This window comes from Oryctolagus cuniculus, chromosome 9, assembly GCF_964237555.1.
Source record: "Oryctolagus cuniculus chromosome 9, mOryCun1.1, whole genome shotgun sequence".
NCBI classification, from domain to species: domain Eukaryota; kingdom Metazoa; phylum Chordata; class Mammalia; order Lagomorpha; family Leporidae; genus Oryctolagus; species Oryctolagus cuniculus.
Genome location: NC_091440.1, coordinates 133536131 through 133555966, shown reverse-complemented (window position 1 = coordinate 133555966; position 19836 = coordinate 133536131). Strand labels below are relative to the sequence as shown.

The 19836-nt window shown below is 44.9% G+C and overlaps 1 protein-coding gene across 3 annotated transcripts in view; it reads left to right on the top strand.

Moving 5' to 3' along the window:
- Nucleotides 1-19836, top strand: part of YAF2 (YY1 associated factor 2) — an 80111-nt gene that overhangs the window by 40957 nt on the left and 19318 nt on the right. The gene's annotated exons all lie outside the window — the stretch shown is intronic.

Below are 19836 nucleotides of genomic sequence, written 5' to 3'. Positions count from 1 at the left end.
TAGAGCAGGCTAATTTTTCAATTGATAATTTCATACAGCCCACAGATAATATTATAAATATCCAAATGGCCCTTGGCAGCAAAAAGTTCTCCACCTCTGCTTTATGGTAAAACCTTAGAGAATTAAAGTCAAGAGAAAGATGTGTATCTATCAGTAATATAGGCAAAACCAAATTAAAATCCTAAAGGAAGACAGACAAGATGTCTTTCTAGAAAATTAAAGTGAAATGAACATATTGTTTGTATTTTTTTTTTTATTTGACAGAGTGATAGACAGTGAGAGAGACAGAGAGAAAGGTCTTCCTTTACCGTTGGTTCACCCTCCAATGGCCACCTCGGCCGGCGCGCTGCGCTGATCCGAAGCCAGGAGCCAGGTGCTTCTTCCTGGTCTCCCATGCAGGTACAGGAGCCCAAACACTTGGGTCATCCTCCACTACCCTCCCAGGCCACAGCAGAGAGCTGAACAGGAAGAGGAGCAACTGGGACTAGAACCCGGCGCCCATATGGGATGCCGGTGCTGCAGGTGGAGGATTAACCAAGTGAGCCATGGCGCTGGCCCTGTTGTTTGTATTAATAAAAGAATTCAGCATTACTGGATATAAGGTCAGCTTTCAAACTGACTGTAGCTTATCAGAAAATAAAAACTTCTTTATAGGAAGTCCTGTCATGTACCCCAAATGTTACTTCAGAATATATAGTTAGAGGGAGTAAAAGGCAGGTATACTGTATCTATGTGTGGAAAGGTTATTTAAAGTTTATTTAATGCTTTTCACAAGTCCCGAGGGTCAGACTGTGGGACTCTGTTCATGGCGGTGTGTGAACAGAGTGGGAGCTGCTGTGCTGGGGCCACTGCAGGTCCAGCATTTAGGAAGTGTCTTATGCTCTTTAACTGGGTAGTAGTTGAGAGGAGTGCCACAGAAATGGTAACCAAAAAGCTACCATGCTTCCAGAAAAGTCTCAAGGAAAAATATTATAAGCACCAGCAGTAGCTGTGGGACCAGGCTAAAAGAACAGGTGGAGAGATTAACTGAGTGAGTGTGAGAGTTGGAGATAAAGTTTTTCCAGAATATGGAGGCACAAAGTAGTCCTAGATGGCAAGGATTATTTTCTGTCTAGAGATGGTGACATTCTTAGAAGATACATAGATTGAAATCTCTGTTGAAATGGCGTACGTGAGACTGCATCCCACTGAAGTTCTGGAGTCTTCTATCATGTAAATAATTTTCATGTCTGTCTAAGATAATGACACCTGTTGTATCTAAACTTCAGTTTCACAGTTCTGGTATAAACATTTCCAAATTAAATGTATAAATAAAAAATAAAATATATTTAGTAATAATACCAAAAAGTTATTGTTTTGTAAATTATGTAATTTCTGACAAAAATGTAGTGGCTTTTTTTTTTTCTCTGTAGAAAATTAGCTTCATATGTAAAAGTAGAGGCATAAGAATAGCCAAGACAGTTCTTGAAAAAAAAAAAGGCAGCACTTGCCCTGATGGATATGGAAACTAATTTAAAAATTATAATGTGGGAGCTGGCAGTGTGGTGTAGCAGGTAAAGCCACTGCGTGCAGTGCCAGCATCCTATATGGGTGCCAGTTCAAGTCCCACTGCTCCACTTCCAATCCCGCTCTCTGCCATGGCCTGGGAACACAGTACAAGATGGCCCAAGTGCTGGGGCCCCTGCTCGAGCGTTGAAGACCTGGAGGAAGCTCCTGGCTCCTGGCTTCAGATCACCACAGTTCTAGCTGTTGGAGCCATTTGGGGGGTGAGCCAGTGGATGGAAGACCTCTCTTTCTGCTTCTGTCTGCCTCTTTATAACTCTTCCTTTCAAATAAATAAATGAACCTTTTTAAAAAATAAAAATTATAATATGTAAAGTAGAATACTACAGGACAGTGAGAAAGAATAAAGTGCTGCACACCGACTGAGATGGAACCTGCAGACTTCTTTTGTAGTAAGTTAAGGTGGTAGTAGTGCTGATGGATGGTGAGAGAGATCTTGGAAGCCTGGTGCTGACTGGAAAGGGTTGTGTGGGAGCCTCGTAGAGGGTGAGGAGGTTGGTATCTTGGTGTGGGTTGGATCGCTGGGGGTGGGGTTGAGTGTTCAATCACATTGGCTCACTGTGTGTTTTAAGTTATATGTCAGTAAAGTAACAGGATAGCATGGTATTTGAAGTGGCATAATAGTAGTGCAAGAGAGACAGTACTAGTAGAATAGAGTTGAAGCGTGGATCCACACGTACTTGGAAAGTTGGTCAGTGCTGGAGATAGCTTTTCCTATCTATAGGGAAAGAGAAAGTGGCCTGTTGAATTGGTTTTCTGTCTGAGGGAAAAATTAAAGCTCTCCTTCGCACAAAAAGCAAAGTAAATTCCTGTTGAAAATAGACAATAAACATCAGAATATTGTTTTAAAAAAGAGGAAATCATAGAGTATGTGACTTTAGGATGTGGAAGATCTTTAACAAATCAAGAAAAGAAGAACCAGCCATCAAGGAGAAATGATTTAATACATCAAAAAGAAAAACTTAGGTTTAATGAAAGAGGTTGTAAACTCAACTGAAAGACAAGTGGCATGACTGGGAGAGAGATGTGCTGTCTTTAGTGTCCAGTGGATTTAGAACCAGACTATGTTAAAAAAGAAAAACACAGATGGAGGACACAAATAAAACGAGTGGTGGATGGATATGCAGGCAGCTTGCAGCAGAAGAAGCTGGGAATTGGAGATGCTCAGTCTCACTGCAGGGAAATGTGGTTTAGAACCACGAGAGCTGTCAGACTTAGACTGCGAGCTCAGGACTGGGGTGTGCTCCTTCCATGGTGGAAAATGGGCACACCCTGGCGTCCCGCATTCACTACTAGTCAGTGTTTTATTTTTTATTTTTTCCAGAGAGAGAGAGACAGAAAGATCTTCCTTCTGTTGGTTCGCTCCCCAAATGGCCGCCATGGCTGGTGCACTGCGCCAATCCAAAGCCAGGACCCAGGTGCCCCCTCCTGTCTCCCATGCGGGTGCAGGGCCCAAGGACTTGGGCCATCCTCCACTGCCCTCCTGGGCCACAGCAGTGAGCTGGACTGGAAGAGGAGCAACCGGGACAGAATCTGGCGCCCCAACCGGGACTAGAACCTGGAGTGCCGGTGCCGGAGGCGGAGGATTAGCCTAGTGAGCCATGGCGCCGGCCACTATCCAGTGGTTTAATCTAGAAAAACATGCACCTCTTTGCCCAAGGAGAATTGCTCATGGATATTCATTTGGAAAAAAAAAAAAAATCTCAATGTCCCGCTGCAGGAGGGCATAGATAAGTAAGATATGCAGTTATGCAGTGGAGAACTGCCATGACCTGAGCTTAGATTATTATCCTTAGTGATTATTTGTTTCAATTAAAGACGAAGGTTTGAATTAAGTGTCTGATTATATATTCTTCTGGGTTTTGGGTATTATTCTAAGTACTGTATTTTATTTTAATCCTCATGAGAACTCAGAAATAGGGGCTATCATTATCTCCATTTTACGGATGGCAGTTCTCAGCATGGAGGCCTGATAACCTGCCAACTCTGACCTCTGGTAAGTGGCAGAGCTGAGCTTCAGAGCTGGGTTTAAAGGCTCAGCTGCTTGACTGCAGAACCCACTGCTGCCTTTGACTGTGAATGTGGAGAAGCCTCATAAGTATGACTGGAAGAATGATGTGTTGATGAGTTATTCCAGCCATCAGTTCACACCAGGAGCCAGGAACTCCATCTGGGTTTCCCACGTCTTGGGTGGCAGGGACTCAAGAACTTCAGCGCTCATCTGCTGCCTCCCAGGGGTATTAGCAGGAAGCTGCATCAGAAGTGGAGCAGCTAAGAACAAACCCTCCCCCCATATGGAATTCAGACATCCTAAATGGTACCATGACCCAGCCCTTGAGTAATGCTTATTTTTTTTAAAGGTTTATTTTATTTGAAAAGCAGACTGATAGGGAGGGTTTAAAAACATAGGAGCTGTCAGAGGGAGGGAGTGAGAGAGAGAGATCTTTGATCTTCAAATGGTTGCAGCAGCTCAAAGCTCTGAGCCTGGAACTCCATCAGAGTCTCCTGCATTAACAGTGAGGACCCAAACACTTGGGCCACCTTCCATTGCCTTCTCAGGTGCATCAGCAGGGAGCTGAATGGGAAGCAGAGCAGCCAGGACTTGAACCAGCACTCAGATATAGAAGCTTAATCTGCTGCACCACTGCCCTGGCCCCACGTAGTAATATTTTATTCTGTAGGAAATTTTGGCCTAAAAAAAAATCCATTTTATTTCCGTATTACTGAGTCTTGTATAAAAAAATTTAATACCTTTTTTTTAAAGTAGTAGTGTTTTTCGTTGTTGTTTTTTTGACAGAGTGGACAGTGAGAGAGAGAGACAGAGAGAAAGGTCCTCTTTTTGCCGTTGGTTCACCCTCCAATGGCCACTGCGGCTGGCGTGCTGCGGTCGGCACACCGCCCTGATCCGTTGGCAGGAGCCAGGTGCTTCTCCTGGTCTCCCATGGGGTGCAGGGCCCAAGCACTTGGGCCATCCTCCACTGCACTCCCGGGCCATAGCAGAGAGCTGGCCTGGAAGAGGGGCAACCAGGACAGAATCCGGTGCCCCGACCAGGACTAGAACCCGGTGTGCCGGCGCCGCAAGGCGGAGGATTAGCCTAGTGAGCCGCGGCGCCGGCCAAAGTAGTAGTGTTACAATGTTGGGATTGTCCATTGGTTTTTTTCTGTTAGTGTTACTGTATTCTGTCTTTTAAGTCAGTGCTGTCTTGTAAAACTGTTTATGTTCTGTTTTATCTGTGAAATTCTGATTTGCCTAAAACCACGTTTCTTCAAGTTTCCAGGTGAACCATGGACTGTTTCTAATGTTTATAATTGAGAATTCTAGTGTCTTTAAAATTTGTTGGGGCAGGCCTGTGGCACTGTAGTCAAGCCACTGCTTGGGATGCTCATGTCCTATGTTGGTGTTCTGGTCTGAATCCCAGGTGCTGTGTTTCCAATTCAGCTTCCAGCTAATGCAACTTTGGAAGCAGCAGGTGACGGCTCATGTAAGTGATGTGGGTGGTGGTCCAGGCTTTGGTTTGTGGCCTGGCCAGTTTCAGCTATTTATGGGCATCTGGGGAGTGAACAGTAGTGAAGGATATGTCTGTCTGTCTCTTTCTCTCTGCCTTTCAAATAGCTGAAAATAAATAAACATTTTTACAGTGGCATGGCATCTCATGAAAAGGAGTGCTGGGAGAGTGATGTGTTTTCTCTGTGTAAGCTGGAGTCATTGTGAGATTCTGCTCAAAGGGGTTATGTCAATATCCGAGAATTGCTGAGAATTGGTTTGCTTGAACCGATAAAAATGAACAACCTGTATCTCACTTTATACATAACACTTAGCCTGTAATTGAGAAAGTCCTAAAATAAAGCGTTGTTTTATGCTGGACAGATTTAGTTCAACTTTTGACCTAACCCTATTCTGTGTGTCCATGCTGCTCTCTTACTGTGTAACCCTCTTGCCAGAGATGACATGGAGAGTCTGGGTACCATATGGGAACTCTGAAGGCTCTACCTTCTGGCAGAGACTCGGGTCATTCTCTTTTATTGGACAGTGTGGGAAGCTCTCACTGTTTTTCACCTTAAAACAGTCTTATCTAAGATTTATAAAAGAGGAGCTTGATACTAAAGGAACAAACGATATTAAATTAAGTGAAAATGTTAAAATGGTCACATGAATTAAAGGCTTTTGATAAAACATGACTCATTTGGAATAGCACTGCTCAATAGAAATAACAGTATAATGTAAGCCACAAAATGGGGCCATAAGAATAGTTTTAAATTTTTCATGGCCCCCCAAAATTACAATGTAACAAGTAAAATTACTTTTAATACTATGTTGTATTTAACTCAATATGCAATGAGTCTCCAAGCAGTTCATGGAAAATATGTATTATGAGTAAATTATGCATAGATTTCAGAAGCATTTTAAACCAAACTGATCTTTTTTTTTTTTAATTTTTAGTTACTGAATATAAATTTCCAAAGTACGACTTATGGATTATAATGGCTTTCCCCCCATACCATCCCTCCCACCCGCAACCCTCCCCTTTCCCACTCCCTCTCCCCTTCCATTCACATCAAGATTCATTTTCGATTATCTTAATATACAGAAGATCAGCTTAGTATACATTAAGTAAAGATTTCAACAGACCAAACTGATCTTTTAATTCCATTTTCCTACAAGCTTTTTGAAGTACGCTCTGTCTAATATAGCTTTTGTGTTAATAGGGAGATGCTTTCTTTTCGTTTCTTTCAGGCCTGCAGCACATCCTGTGTGGACGGGTCACCTGTGAGGTGCTCAGGGTCAGGGGTGGTTTCTGTATTGTACAGCTCAGACTGCGCCCTGAAAAAGCTTTTGACTTAATCTTACTCTGCTTCTCTTAGTTCCAGGAGAGCTGCCCTGAGTATCTTGTTTCAGTTACTGCTTCTGGTTCACCCTTACTGTTCATCATGGGTTATCTGGAAGTTTGCTGACCATTCCTGAATTTAGCAGAGCATTGAGGTCTTTGGTGTTTCTTGGGACCTAGGACTGCCTAGTTTCTTTATATACATTTCCCTTTGTAAGTTTTTAATCAGAATACCAAATCCTGTTTTCCATCGGAATATCTGATGCAGACCTGTGAGGGCTGGAGAAGTAGGTCTGTGCAGGATCTTCTTCCTCTGCCAAGCGAACACATCTCTGATTCTTAGGTTAAGTGAGTTCCTATGAACCAAAAGGATCCTGAATAGGATGACTTCTTAAAGTGGCAGCCAGCATCCCATTAAGGGGATGGATACTCTTTGCCTAGATACTCATTTCTTAGAGGCTTTCAAATGAATTCATTTTTCTCTACTTTCTTTCGAAGTGGATGCTTTTTGAGAGTAAGCATATTGCAAAAATAAAGCCAATGTCTAAAGTACAGCACACGTGACTTAACATTTGGATAGCATCTTGGTTTCACCTTTTCTAAGATGATGGACATTGAAGAAAATTATTGATAGTAAATGAATTTATCTCCTCTAATGCTGATTATCCATAAGTCCCAACACCAGCAGAAGAATTTCCTGCGTGTGTAGTTAATTTCAAACAGTGCCAGACTTTGCTCTATTAAAATGAGATTGAATGGACTCCAGATGTTTGTGTTCAGGTTCTGAGGTTTCCTGGGATCCCTGTTTTCTTGTCGTAATTAGTATTTACTTTCCATACCTGTTCTGAATTTCTGCTCTTTCTCATCTGACCTCCCTGTCTGACTTCCTCCCATTCTACCAGGATCTCAAGAAAGCCATTTGTTTCTTCTCAGCCCTGCAATTCAGGCATGCCCACTGTTGGCAGACTTCACCCAGGACAATTAGCGTTACATTGGACTGTTTTTTCCCTGAAAAGCTAATAGTTTCAGCCACAGCAGACAGTTTGAAGGGAGGGTATGGAATTGACACTAGCATAGGGCCCGGGGCACATATGGAACTTAGTAAATGTTTTCTGAGTGAGTGTCTGGTGTTGTGACTTGGTGTATTTTTTAGGGTGTAACCAGGTGTTTCAGGAGGACTGAGTTTTATTTCATGGCCTGTAGCTCTGTGAGGCTATGAAATTTTCTTTGCTGTGTTCTCATGTCCAGATGGTACCTGGGAATCATGGATATGTTACTGATATTTCACCAAATGAAAAAAAAATATGAAAGAATAGACATGTCTGTGGATAAAGATGACCTTATATAGCAGTAACTTTGCATTGAACTGGAAATAAACTGGAAGACGGTTAGTACAACCTTGTTAAAAAAAAATCTCTGGGTGCACTTCTGTTTATTGTTTGCCAGCTGCCGCAGGCCAGCGTCATCTCTGGTCTGGCTGCTGCAGCAGTGTACCTTGTCCCCATAGTTCCATGAGTGGCATGTTTCAGTTTGTTCTATGCATGGCATTTTAAAGGCATTTTAAATGTTGGCAGTTAGTTCCCTTCTCAGGAGTACGTGAGAAGGCTGCCTGTGGCACTTGGAATAAAATCCTAAACCCCCGGCTAGCCTGGCCTGCCAGCCTCGCAGGTTTCTTGTCCTGCGATGGATGCCCACATTCATGGTGCTGCTACGTCATGGACTTCCCTTCAGTTTCTGGGATGCACCTAATTCTGTGCCTCCTTTGTTTATGTGGTACCTGCTTTCTGCCTGTCTCACTTAGGAGACCTCTTTGTATAATTTACATGTCAGTGTGTTGTATTTTATGAAAACTGTTCTTTGGCTGTTATCCACCCCCATTCCAGTTAGAATCTCTCATGGTGTTGGGCTAGGGTAGAGAAAAATGAACATTATGGTTTGTATTTAATGTGTGAAATAACTGTGTAGCAAATTTGGGTAACAAAAGAGTGAGCCTGGAAGGGAGAAAGAGAAAACAAAAAGCAAGACCAGATGTGCTTGTTACGATACTCAGTGCTCATGACATGAGCCCAGCTCCTAAGGAAGACTCGGATTACCTGAAATACAAAACCCAGATATGTACTTGCAGTTTGCACAGTAGAACAGAATTGCTAAGGTTGTTGGGAGTAAATGGATACCCAAATAAGACACTAGGAAAGCAGCTGTATAAACAGAAGAGTTATCAATGGTTTTGTAGTATTGTTTGAAAAAGCTGAATTAAAAGCAGCACACATGGACCAGATACTTATATAAGTGATTAAGGTGCATGCATGCTGCATCACAATGCCTGGATTCAGGTCCAGGCCAGGCTTCCGACTGCAGCTTCCTGCCAGTACGTATCCTGGAGGCAGTGCATTTCAATCTCTGCCACTCTTTGGGAGACTTGCATTGTGTTCCTGGCACCTGTTTCTGGCTGTGGCTTGGATATCATGGGCATTTGGAGAGTAAATCACAGTAAACCAGGAGCTCTCTCACTATCTGTCTGTCTGTCTCTTTAGTTCTCAAATAAGAAAAAAGGTGATACCCATAGCATGAGGAAAAACAGAAAGGTACTTTATGATAATCAATGATATAGTTCCTTATTTAAATGGAATCACAAATTTCTATGAAAGATGAAGCAGTAAAATATGCAAAATGAAAACCTAGGGAGGAACAGAGAAACAGTATGAGAGTACTTAATTTATTTAAAAAGATTTTTATCATTTTTTTTTCTTTGAGAAGCATACAGGGAGAGAAGCAAATAGAGCACTCCGTCCAGTGGTTCACTCCCCAAGTGCCTTCCGTGGCCACAGGACCTGGAAGCCTAGCTGTCTCCATGCGAGTGGCAGGAACCACTTGAGCCATCAGCCCTGCCTTCCAGAGTCCGCATTAGCGGGAGCTGGAGTCTAGACCCAGAGCCAGGGATTGAACCCATTTGAAACAGCCGCCCAGCGTGAGTCCTTTCAGTATGAATGCTAGTGGGGACATTGAAGTAGCTTCCAGTCCTTGCTACATCAAAGAAATAAAAAGTGACGTATGAAGAATCTGGCACATACACAGCCGTGTACTTAGAACAACGTTTTGGTCAACGGCAGACTGCATAGATGTTGGGGCTGGAAAGTTCCCATCACCTGGTGGGAGTGAGCGTGGCAGCCTAGTGTGACACCCGACTCCTGTTTGTGTGATGCTGATGTGGGTCCATCTGCTACACTAGTGATGGCACACAGATAGAGTACACGAGTATGTGCAGTTCATAGCACTTGGTAGTGAACAGCTGGGCTACTGATTGATGTATTTGCTATGCTAGTCATTATTTAGAGTGTGTTCATTCTACTGAAGCATGTTTACAGTGAAATAGTGTGTTGCATGTTGCCAGTTTGTGTCTAGGGTTGTGTTTATACTCTGTGATGTTCACAAAACAATGAAATCGCCTAATGATGCATTTCTCTGAACAGATCCCCATTGCTAAGCAATGCATGAATGTAATCATTAAGGTTGTTAAAGTATAGTATACTCTCACTTGACAGAAAAACATCTTACATTTTTTAGTTTTTTATTTATTTTCATTTATTTGAAAGAGTTATCTTCCATCTACTGGTTCACATCCCAAATGGCTGCAGTCATTGGGCTGAGCTGGGCTGAAGCCAGGATCCTGGAATTCCTTCTGGGTCTCTCATATTGGTAGCAGGGAAACAGTACTTAAACCATCACCATGCCTCCCAGTGTTCACACTTCAGCAGGAAGCTGGAAGTGGAAGCAGAGAACTTGATCTTAGGCACTCCAGTATGGGATTTGGGTGTCCCAAGCTGCTCTTAACTGCTGAGCCAGAGGCTCCCCTACCCCTCAGAAAAACATCTTTTCAGTTCCCCGTGAACATTTTTAAGAAATAACTTGCAGATTGTTCTGGAAAGAACACTGAAAAAAAAAAATTTAAAAGTAGCAGTATTGTCAGCTCTTGAATAAAATGAAATGAATGAATGAAACACATGCTCTTGAATGAAACTCTAATAAAAGCAGAAGCCAGAAACCAAACTACAAAACCTTCCCAGAGGTAGAACAATAATTACAGTCACTAGAATAAAAAAATATAGGGGCCGGCACTGTGGCACAGTGGGTTAAAGCCTCAGCCTGCTGGCTGGCATCCCACATGGGCACCAGTTCGAGTCCCCGCTGTTCCTCTTCTGACCCAGCTCTCTGCTATGGCCTGGGAAAGCAGTACAAGATGGCCCAAGTCTTTGGGTCCCTGTACCCACGTGGGAGACCGGGAAGAAGCTCCTGGCTCCTGGCTTCGCATCAGCTCAGATCTGGGCATTGCAGTCATTTGGGGAGTGAACCAACAGATGGAAGACCTCTCTCTAGCTCTGGTTCTACCTCTCTCTGTAACTCTGTCTTTCAAAGAAATAATTCTTTAAATAAATAAATAAATAAATACTCTGTCCCCAAAATACTAAGTCAGGGTCTAAAGATATGACAAACTGGTGGTTCAGGAAACTAATTAGAATAAAATGTTGTTTGTGCCCGATATACATTTCATAGGCGTGTGTAATGGGGACTAGCATAATGGCACAGTGGGTTAAGCTGCCTCTTGCAGTGCCAGCATCCCATATCAGTGGCAGCTGGAGTCTAGCTGCTGCGCTTCTAGTCCATCTTCCTGCTAACTGACCTTGGTTTCCTCATCCTGTACAGAGGAATTTGAAATTAAATTAATTGGGGACTAGGTGAGGCCTCGCGGTTTAGTCCTCAGTTGGGACAGCTGGGCCGCATATTGGAGGACTTGGGTTCCACCTTCCTGCTAATGTAGCTGCTGGCAGGCGGCAGCTCGAGTTGTTGCTTGGGTTCCTGGCTCCTGGCTTTGGCTGGAGCTGGTTGCAGGCATCTGGGGAGTGAGTCAGCAGATTGGAGCTCTCTGTTTCTGTCTGTCTCTACCTCTAAAATAAACAAACAATTGAAAAATTAGCTGTCATTGTATTCTTTTTACTAAGGCAATGAAACATGTAGTACATTTTGGGAACCAAAATTTAAGATTTGATGTTTTGAAATTTGTGTTTTAATCAGCTGGCAAATCAGTTTTATCTAAATACTCCATTCTCCATTACCTATAATGAAGTCCTGCTACATTTAGTTTCTAACAGAGCTGTAATCAATATGCAGTAGAGTATCTGAGTCTCATGTGTTCAGTCTGGCTGTATTTACTTTGAATGCTGTGGTAGTGTCCTCTAGTTTCACAGTGCTTGATAAAATCCAGATCTGAAGGAGTCATTCAAATTTGCTGTATTTATTTATTTCCCTCATTTTTGACTTTTTTTCATTTAAAGTTGACAATTTTGCTTATGCTAGGTTTTTTGTTTGTTTGTTTTACCCAGAAACCTTTTATTTAAGGTATACAAACTTCATGCATTTCATAAATACAACTTTGGGAACATAGTGATAGTGATTCTTTCACTGTACCCACCCTCCTCCCTCTCCTATTCCCATTCTTATTTTTTTGCTAAGATCTATTTTCAATTAACTTTATACACAGAGGATTAACTCTATACTAAGTAAAGAGTTCAACAAGTTGTATGGAAAAAATAAAACTGTTTTTCAACAGTTTTTGGATTTCTGTTTTGATTTCTTCTGTGACCCACTGTTCATTCAGGAGCATGTTGTTCAGTCTCCATGTGTTTGCATTTGTTCTAGAAGTTCCTGAGCTGTAGATTTCCAGCTTCATCCCACTGTGGTCAGAGAAGATGCATGATATGATTTTGATTTTTTTAAAATTTCTTGAGACTTGCTTTATGGCCTGGGCTGTGGTCTGTCCTGGAGAAAGTTCCTTGAACTGGTGAAAAGCATATGTGTCTGCAGCTGTAGGGTGAAAAGTTCTGTAGATAACTGTTAGGTCCACATGGTCTGTAGGGTCGACTGACTGCTGTTTGCTTGCTGACTTTCTGTCTGGTTGATCTGTCCACTGCTGAAGTCGACTATTGAAGTCCCCCAGTGCTATTGTGTGTTTTCACAGCCCAGCAGACAAGGCTCCCTCTGTCACTAGCGTGCATCCTGCTGTCTGTTCTCCCAGCCAGACTAACACGTTTCCTCTTGACTGGTTGGTGGGCGCGTGGACACGAGCTAGCACAGCTGTTATGTATGTCCAAAATTGTGCCTGCCCGCTCTTGGCTGATTACAGGACACCAGTACAGGGTGGTGTGTGAGAGAAACGTGCCCCACTTTCCCCTCTAGGTTGGCAGGCACACTGTCCCCCACAGGGCTCCACGCCGGACTCATGCCAGGCTCTTCCTGCAGCTTTATCACAGCGGCTTGGGCTGCTGCAGTCTGGTCTCACCTCACTCTCCAAAGCCGGTGCTGAGGCTCTCGGCGGCTGGGGTCCCGAGTTGTGTGTGTCCACACCCTCCACCTAGGTCCACTGTGTCCCTCTAATTTATGTGGAATTTCTTCTGCCGTTTAATCCCTAACTCTTCCCTGAGATTGTACTCTGTCTGCATTTTTTTTAAAGCTATCTTCCCCCAGAGTAGACACTAGCCTGTTTCCCCTAGACTAGTAAGCTCCCTTCCACCACCTGGGTGACTTAAACTTGCTGTATTTAAAAGGGTTCAGTTCCAGCATGCATTTGTGTTGTAGCCCTGCGTGGTAGAGTAATTTTTGGCTGGCATGGTGCTGAGGGGGAACTGTGAGGGGGGATGGGAAGTTCACTGAAAGCACGCCTGGTCTGTTCCTCAGCTGACCTGGAGGGTGATGAGAAGCCGGCGGAGGACAGAGGCTCCTCGGAGGTCGTTCCTGTCTGTCTTTGGGGGAAGAAGCTGCAGTGCCCTTGTGTTTGAGAAGTGCTGAGATGCAAGGGCACTTGTTTGTTCTTCCTGAATTTAGGGCTGCGGCCATCAACACCCGTGCCTGTTCTGTCCACCTCCCTTTGCCTTTACATCGTCTCATTTTTGATGCATTTCTCTGTGTGTTGCTGTTGTTATGCCCAACAGTTGTGTTAGAAAGTGTCTGCTCTATTCAGGCAGTCCAATGGGGAGGCACCAATTTCCCCTAGTTCTTGATGTCCCAGGCACCTCCCTCTGCCTATTTCATCCTCTAAGTGGCCTCTTCATGGTCTCAGGCTAGCTAATCTGCCTGGATTTCATCTCCAGGAGGGGAAGCAGGGAGTAGAGGCACCTCTGTCAGAAAAGGAAAACTCCTTGACACACCCAGTTGTTTTTATGTGTGCTGTCTCAGCCAGAACTGTGTCGTGGCTGCTTCTAGGTTCAAGGGGAGTTTAGGGAGATGAGTTTTGTTGACTTTTTTTCCCCCCAATAATTTAAAAGTATTTATAGACATGATTCATGTTCAGTCTTTTCCTTTTTTATGTTTTCAAACATATACAAGGGCAGAGTAATTAACTGTGCTGTATCTATGACCTGACCTCAGTTATCAGCTCACAGGCAGTTCCGTTTTGTCTTGACTTCTCCCCACTTTTTTTTAAAGATTTTTATATTTTTATTTGAAAAAGTTATGCAGAGAGAGGAGAGGCAGAGAGAGAGAGAGAGAGAGAGAGAGAGAGAGAGAGGGGTCTTCCATCTGATGGTTCACTCCCCAATTGGCCGCAATAGCCAGAGCTGTGTTGATCTGATGCCAGGAGCCAGGAGCTGTCTCCGGGGTCTCCCACACAGGTGCAGGGGCTCAAGGACTTCAGCCATCTGCTGCTGCTTTCCCAGGCCATAGCAGAGAGCTGGATCGGAAGTGGAGCAGCCAGGTCTCAAACCCATGCCCATATGAGATGCCACAGCACCGGCCCCAACTTCTCCCCACTTTTAAATTCTGTATTATCTTGAAGCAAACCTCAAACACCATATTATTTCACCCATAAATATTTCAGTATATAGTACTATAAGATGAAAACGTGAAATTTAGCTACAATGTCTTTATCACAGCTAAAGAAAAATGTAATTATTATTTAGTTTCTTCAGATGTCCCATAAATATTTCCAAGAGGTGGATTTTTTTTTTTTTAGTTGTACACAACTTCTGCTGCCTCCAACCACAGATCATGGTTCCATTGATGAAACAGAGGAGAGGACATATTGGATATGCATCTGGCAGCATCTGCCACGCCTTTTAAATTCTGTGTCTGAAAGTAAGTCTGGGCCCAGTGCTGTGGCGTGGTGGGTTGATTCTCCACCTGTAGCGCCAGCATCCCATGTGAGCGCCAGTTCTACTCCCGGCTGCTCGTCTTCCAGTCCAGCTCTCTGCTGTGGCCTGGGAAAGCAGTAGAAGATGGCTCAAGTACTTGGGCCCCTGCACCTGTGTGGGAGACTCGGAGAAACTCCTGGTTCCTGGCTTCGGGTCAGCGCAGCTCCGGCCGTTGCGGCCATTTGGGCAGTGAACCAACGGCTGGAAGACATTTCTCTCTGTCTCTCCCTCTCACTGCCTGTAACTCTACCTGTCAAATAAATAAATAAAATCTTAAAAAAAAAAAGAAAAGAAATCCAAGTACTTTGGACATCTAATGCTTTCTCAGGCCTGTTAGCAGGGAGCTGGGTCAGAAGTGGAGCAGCCAAGACTCGATTTGGCACCCATATCTGATCCTGGCATTGCAGGCGGAGGCTTAACTCATTATGCCACAGAGCCAGCCCAGTGTTTTTTTTTTTTTTTTTTTCCAAAGAATTTGGCCATAATTGAGATTTTATTGGTATTGAGAATCAGCACACACATTTTAATTTGTACACAATTCTTTTTTTTTTTTTAAGATTTATTTATTTATTTGAAAGAGTTACACACAGAGAAGGAGAGGCAGAGAGAGAGAGAGAGGTCTTCCATCCACTGGTTCACTCCCCATTTGGCCGCAACGGCTGGAGCTGCCCCTATCCGAAGCTGGGATCCAGGAGCTTCTTCCAGGTCTCCCACATGGGTGCAGGGGCCCAAGCACTTGGGCCATCTTCTACAGCTTTCCCAGGCCATAGCAGAGAGCTGGATCAGAAGTGGAACAGCTGGGACTTGAACCGGCGCCCATATGGGATGCTGGCACTGCAGGCGGCAGCTTTACCTGCTGCGCCACAGCGCCAGCCCCTTGTACACAATTCTTAACATACGTACCAAAAATCTAAAAAGCCATGAATTGTCATTCTTTTTTTTTTTTTTTAAGTTATTCCAATGACTTTCCAGCCTCTTCCTTAAGAGGCTATCAGGTACAAGTATCTTCAAATGTTGCTGTTACATAAATCCCACCCATTCACAATTTAACATAATATACAGGACACTCAGTCTTTCACAGCACATTAACTAAATCATTAGGAAAACTGGACTACCATAACCAAAGGTGTTACAGAGTGCACATGGTTCTGACAGAACAAGGAATGGTTTTCTGTAGGAAACAATTCTACTAAACAACATAGGAGAAATAACTGAAAACATTTGAGACAGATTAAATGCACAATCGAGATTCCCAATTGCCATATAGTATGCATTATATTGTAGGATTTAAAAACCGCCTCACCTGTGGAATGTTAAGCTGACGCCCAAGACTGTCAAAGCCTCCCATAATTCAATATGCCACTATTTTCTGGTTGTACCAAAAAATAAACAACCAGCAAATGACTTCACCTCTTAAAAAAATCATTTACACTTAAAAAATGGGATGAGGTGGGCTTCCCTCCTCCTTAAAAATGTTTGTAGAGCTACTATAAAGCTTGCATTTACAAAACAGTTGATGAAAGTGTTCCTCTGGACTGTACCAGAAGGGAGACAGGGACCACTGGAAACATGTGGTATGTGATGTGAATCAGACGTGGCTGCACCACGGGCTGGACGCTCCTCACGTTTAGCTTCTCCGCTTTCTGCAGGCGGGTCTGCTTCAGCCTCTGGGGAGCCCCTCGGCTGCTTTCCCTGTGCTCCACGCTCCCCCTTTGCTTGCACTCTTTTGTCTGATGACTTATCCTCCCGGGCGGCCTTCTTGGGCTTCACCTCCACTGTCATTGGGCCGGCTTCGCCAACAGCTGCGCCGACCTCCTGTTGGGCTTCTCCTTTGCTGCCCCTTTGGCAGTGTTTTGTTTTATTTTTTAAGATTTATTTATTTTATTTGAAAGGCAGAGTTATGGAAATAGAGGGAGAGACAGAGAGAGACCTTCCATCTGCTGGCTCAGTCCCCAAATGGGCACAATAGCTAGGGCTGGGCTGGGCTGGGCTGGACCAGAGCCAGGAGCCAGGAGCTGAATCTCGGTCTCCTATGTGGGTACCAGGACCCAAGCACTTGAGTCATCTTCCACTGCTTTCCCAGGTGACTTTACCTGGGAGGGAGGGAGCTGAATCAGAGTGGAGCAGCCAGCCACCTATATGGGATGCCAGCATTGCAGGGGTGTCTTTCTTTTTTTCTCTTTTTCTTTTTCTTTTTCTTTTTCTTTTTCTTTTTCCTTTTCCTTTTCCTTTTCCTTTTCTTTTCTTTTCTTTTCTTTTCTTTTCTTTTCTTTTCTTTTCTTTTCTTTTCTTTTCTTCTTTCTTTCTTTCTTTCTTTCTTTCTTTCTTTCTTTCTTTCTTTCTTTCTTTCTTTCTTTCTTTCTTTCTTTCTTTCTTTCTTTCTTTCTTTCTTTCTTTCTTTCTTTCTTTCTTTCTTTCTTTCTTTTTTTACAGGCAGAGTGGACAGTGAGAGAGAGAGACAGAGAGAAAGGTCTTCCTTTGCCGTTGGTTCACCCTCCAATGGCCACCGCCGCCGGTGCGCTGTGGCCGGCACATCGCGCTGATCCAAAGGCAGGAGCCAGGTGCTTCTCCTGGTCTCCCATGGGGTGCAGGGCCCAAGTACTTGGGCCATCCTCCACTGCACTCCCTGGCCACAGCAGAGAGCTGGCCTGGAAGAGGGGCAACCGGGACAGAATCCGGCGCCCCAACCAGGACCAGAACCCGGTGTGCCGGCACCGCAAGGCGGAGGATTAGCCTAGTGAGCCGTGGCGCCGGCTGCAGGGGTGTCTTTTTTTTTTTTTAATTTTTTTTTATTTCTTAAAAAGAAATAAATTTTTTTTATTTCTTATTTTTTTTGGACAAGCAGAGTGGACAGTGAGAGAGACAGAGAGAAAGGTCTTCCTTTGCTGTTGGTTCACCCTCCAATGGCCGCCGCGGCCAGCGCGCTGCGGCCGGTGCACCGCGCTGATCCGATGGCAGGAGCCAGGTGCTTCTCCTGGTCTCCCATGGGGTGCAGGGCCCAAGCACCTGGGCCATCCTCCACTGCACTCCCTGGCCACAGCAGAGAGCTGGCCTGGAAGAGGGGCAACCGGGACAGAATCCGGTGCCCTGACCAGGACCAGAACCCGGTGTGCCGGCGCCGCAAGGCGGAGGATTAGCCTATTGAGCCATGGCACTGGCTGCAGGGCTGTCTTAACCTGTTACGCACATCTGCCAGCCCCTGTGTGTCAGTATTAAGCTACAGCGATAAATTTAATAATGGTGACTGCTTAATGTTCACTCTGAAAGCCTTTCCACACGCCGGGCCTCACTGTTAGAGTACCGGAGAGCAAGGTGAGAAGAGCACAGGCTTCATGTGTAGAGCAGATGGGGTTTCAAAGCCTGCAGTACCCACTGGTAGATATCTGTCTTTCCTGAGTAGCTGCTCCTGTAAAATAAAAATACAGCTCTTATCCCAGAGTGTTGTGAAGGGTTACAACCAACAATATCGCCTGACACAGGTTGATCACCCAGTACATTGTAATTATTATTACTTCCTAAGTGATCTTACTGCAAAATGTTCCATTTGTAGGAGTTTATTTTAAATTTTTTCAATTTCAGTTGGCCGAGAGAGAAAAAGAGAGCTCTCATTGACTGATTCACTCTCCAGATGCCTGTAAGAGTCAGGACTGGGCTAGCCTGAAGCCAGGAGCCAGGAACATAGTCCAGGCTTCCCACAGTGGGAGAGACCCAGCTAGCCAGCCATCACCGCTGCTTTTCCAGGGTCTGCATTAGCAGGAAGCTGGCTGGAGTCAGGAGGCAGGCACCAGTCCAAATGCCTGCCCCAGCTTTGTAGCTCCATCTGTTGAGGTTCTACAGAGTACTCAAAACTCACTGTAAGAATCAGCTCTTGAGGAGGTTGTCTCTACAGTGCTTTCCCCCTGGACTCTCCCAGGTAGGTGTGCTTTGTTGGCCTTTTGTACCTGCCATATTTATTCAACAAATACTGAAGAGTACATTGTGTGGTGAGCCCTAGATTGCCCATGTCTGTGTCTTCTGTTCTGTCAAGGCTCCATGATGTTAGGAAACATGCTGGGGTGACGCTGTGGTCTTACGGGTTAGGCTGCTGTGTGCAGTGCCGGCATTCCATATGGGCTCCAGTTTGAGTGCTGCTACTTCGTTTCTGATCCAGCTCCCTGCTAATGAGCCTGGGAAAGCAGTGGAGGATGGCCACCTCTTGGTTGGACCAGGCCAAACCCAGGAGTCAGGAACTCTGGGCCTGCCATGTGGGTAGCAGGAACTGAAGTATATGGGCCATCATCTGCTGCCTGCCACGTATATTAGCAGATAGCCGGATGGGAAGTACAGAGTAGCTGGGACTGAGTCCCGCACTTTGACAGGAGATGCAGGCTTCTAAGTGGTGTCTTAACTCCCTGCCCCACATTGCTTGCCCCAGGCTAAAATATGTTTGAACAGTTTATGCTGAATTTCTCTGTTCAGTTTATTTGGCTCTGTCCCCATCCTTTCTTCCTGTGTTCTGCGTTCCCATGTCCCACATGAGAAACCACTGTCTACCCAGAGATTTCTTTTTTTGTTTGTTTGTTTAAAGATTTATTATTTGAAAGAGTTGCACGAAAGAGAAGGTCAGGCAGAGAGAGACAGAAGGGTCTTCCATCTGCTGGTTTACTCCCCAACTGGCTGCAAGGGCCGGAGCTGCGCCAATCCAAATCCAGGAACTAGGAGCTTCTTCCGGGTCTCCCATGCGGGTGCAGGGGCCCAAGGACTTGAGCCATCTTCTACTGCTTTCCCAGGCCATAGCAGAGAGCCTGTTTCCGAAGAGGAACAGCTGGGACTTGAAACAGCACCATATGGGATGCTGACACTGCAGGCAGCGGTTTACCCTGCTATGCCACAGTACTGGCCCCTCCCCAGAGATTTCTAATCAAGCGTTTCGTCACCTGTTTCGGTGTAACAGATTTCACCCACTTGGGAGTGGGCAAGCTGAGTGGTCGTGGCTCTGGATGTTTCCTGAAGTCACAGTGTGGATGGCAGCCAAGGTGCAGTCATAGTCCTGCCAGCCCGTCCATTGGCTGTGGTCAAGAGGAGGCCTCACTTCTCACCATGTGTCCTTCTCCAAAGTGCTGTTTGGGCGTCCTCATGACGCCACAGCTGGCTTCCCCGCGATTGAGTGACTCAGGAAGGAACAAGCTGGAGTCACAGCGTCCTGAGGACCTGGGCTCAGAAGCCCTGCTCTGTCATCTCTGCAGTGCTGCTCTGCGGATGCATCAGGGAGGTCCAGGGTGGGAGGA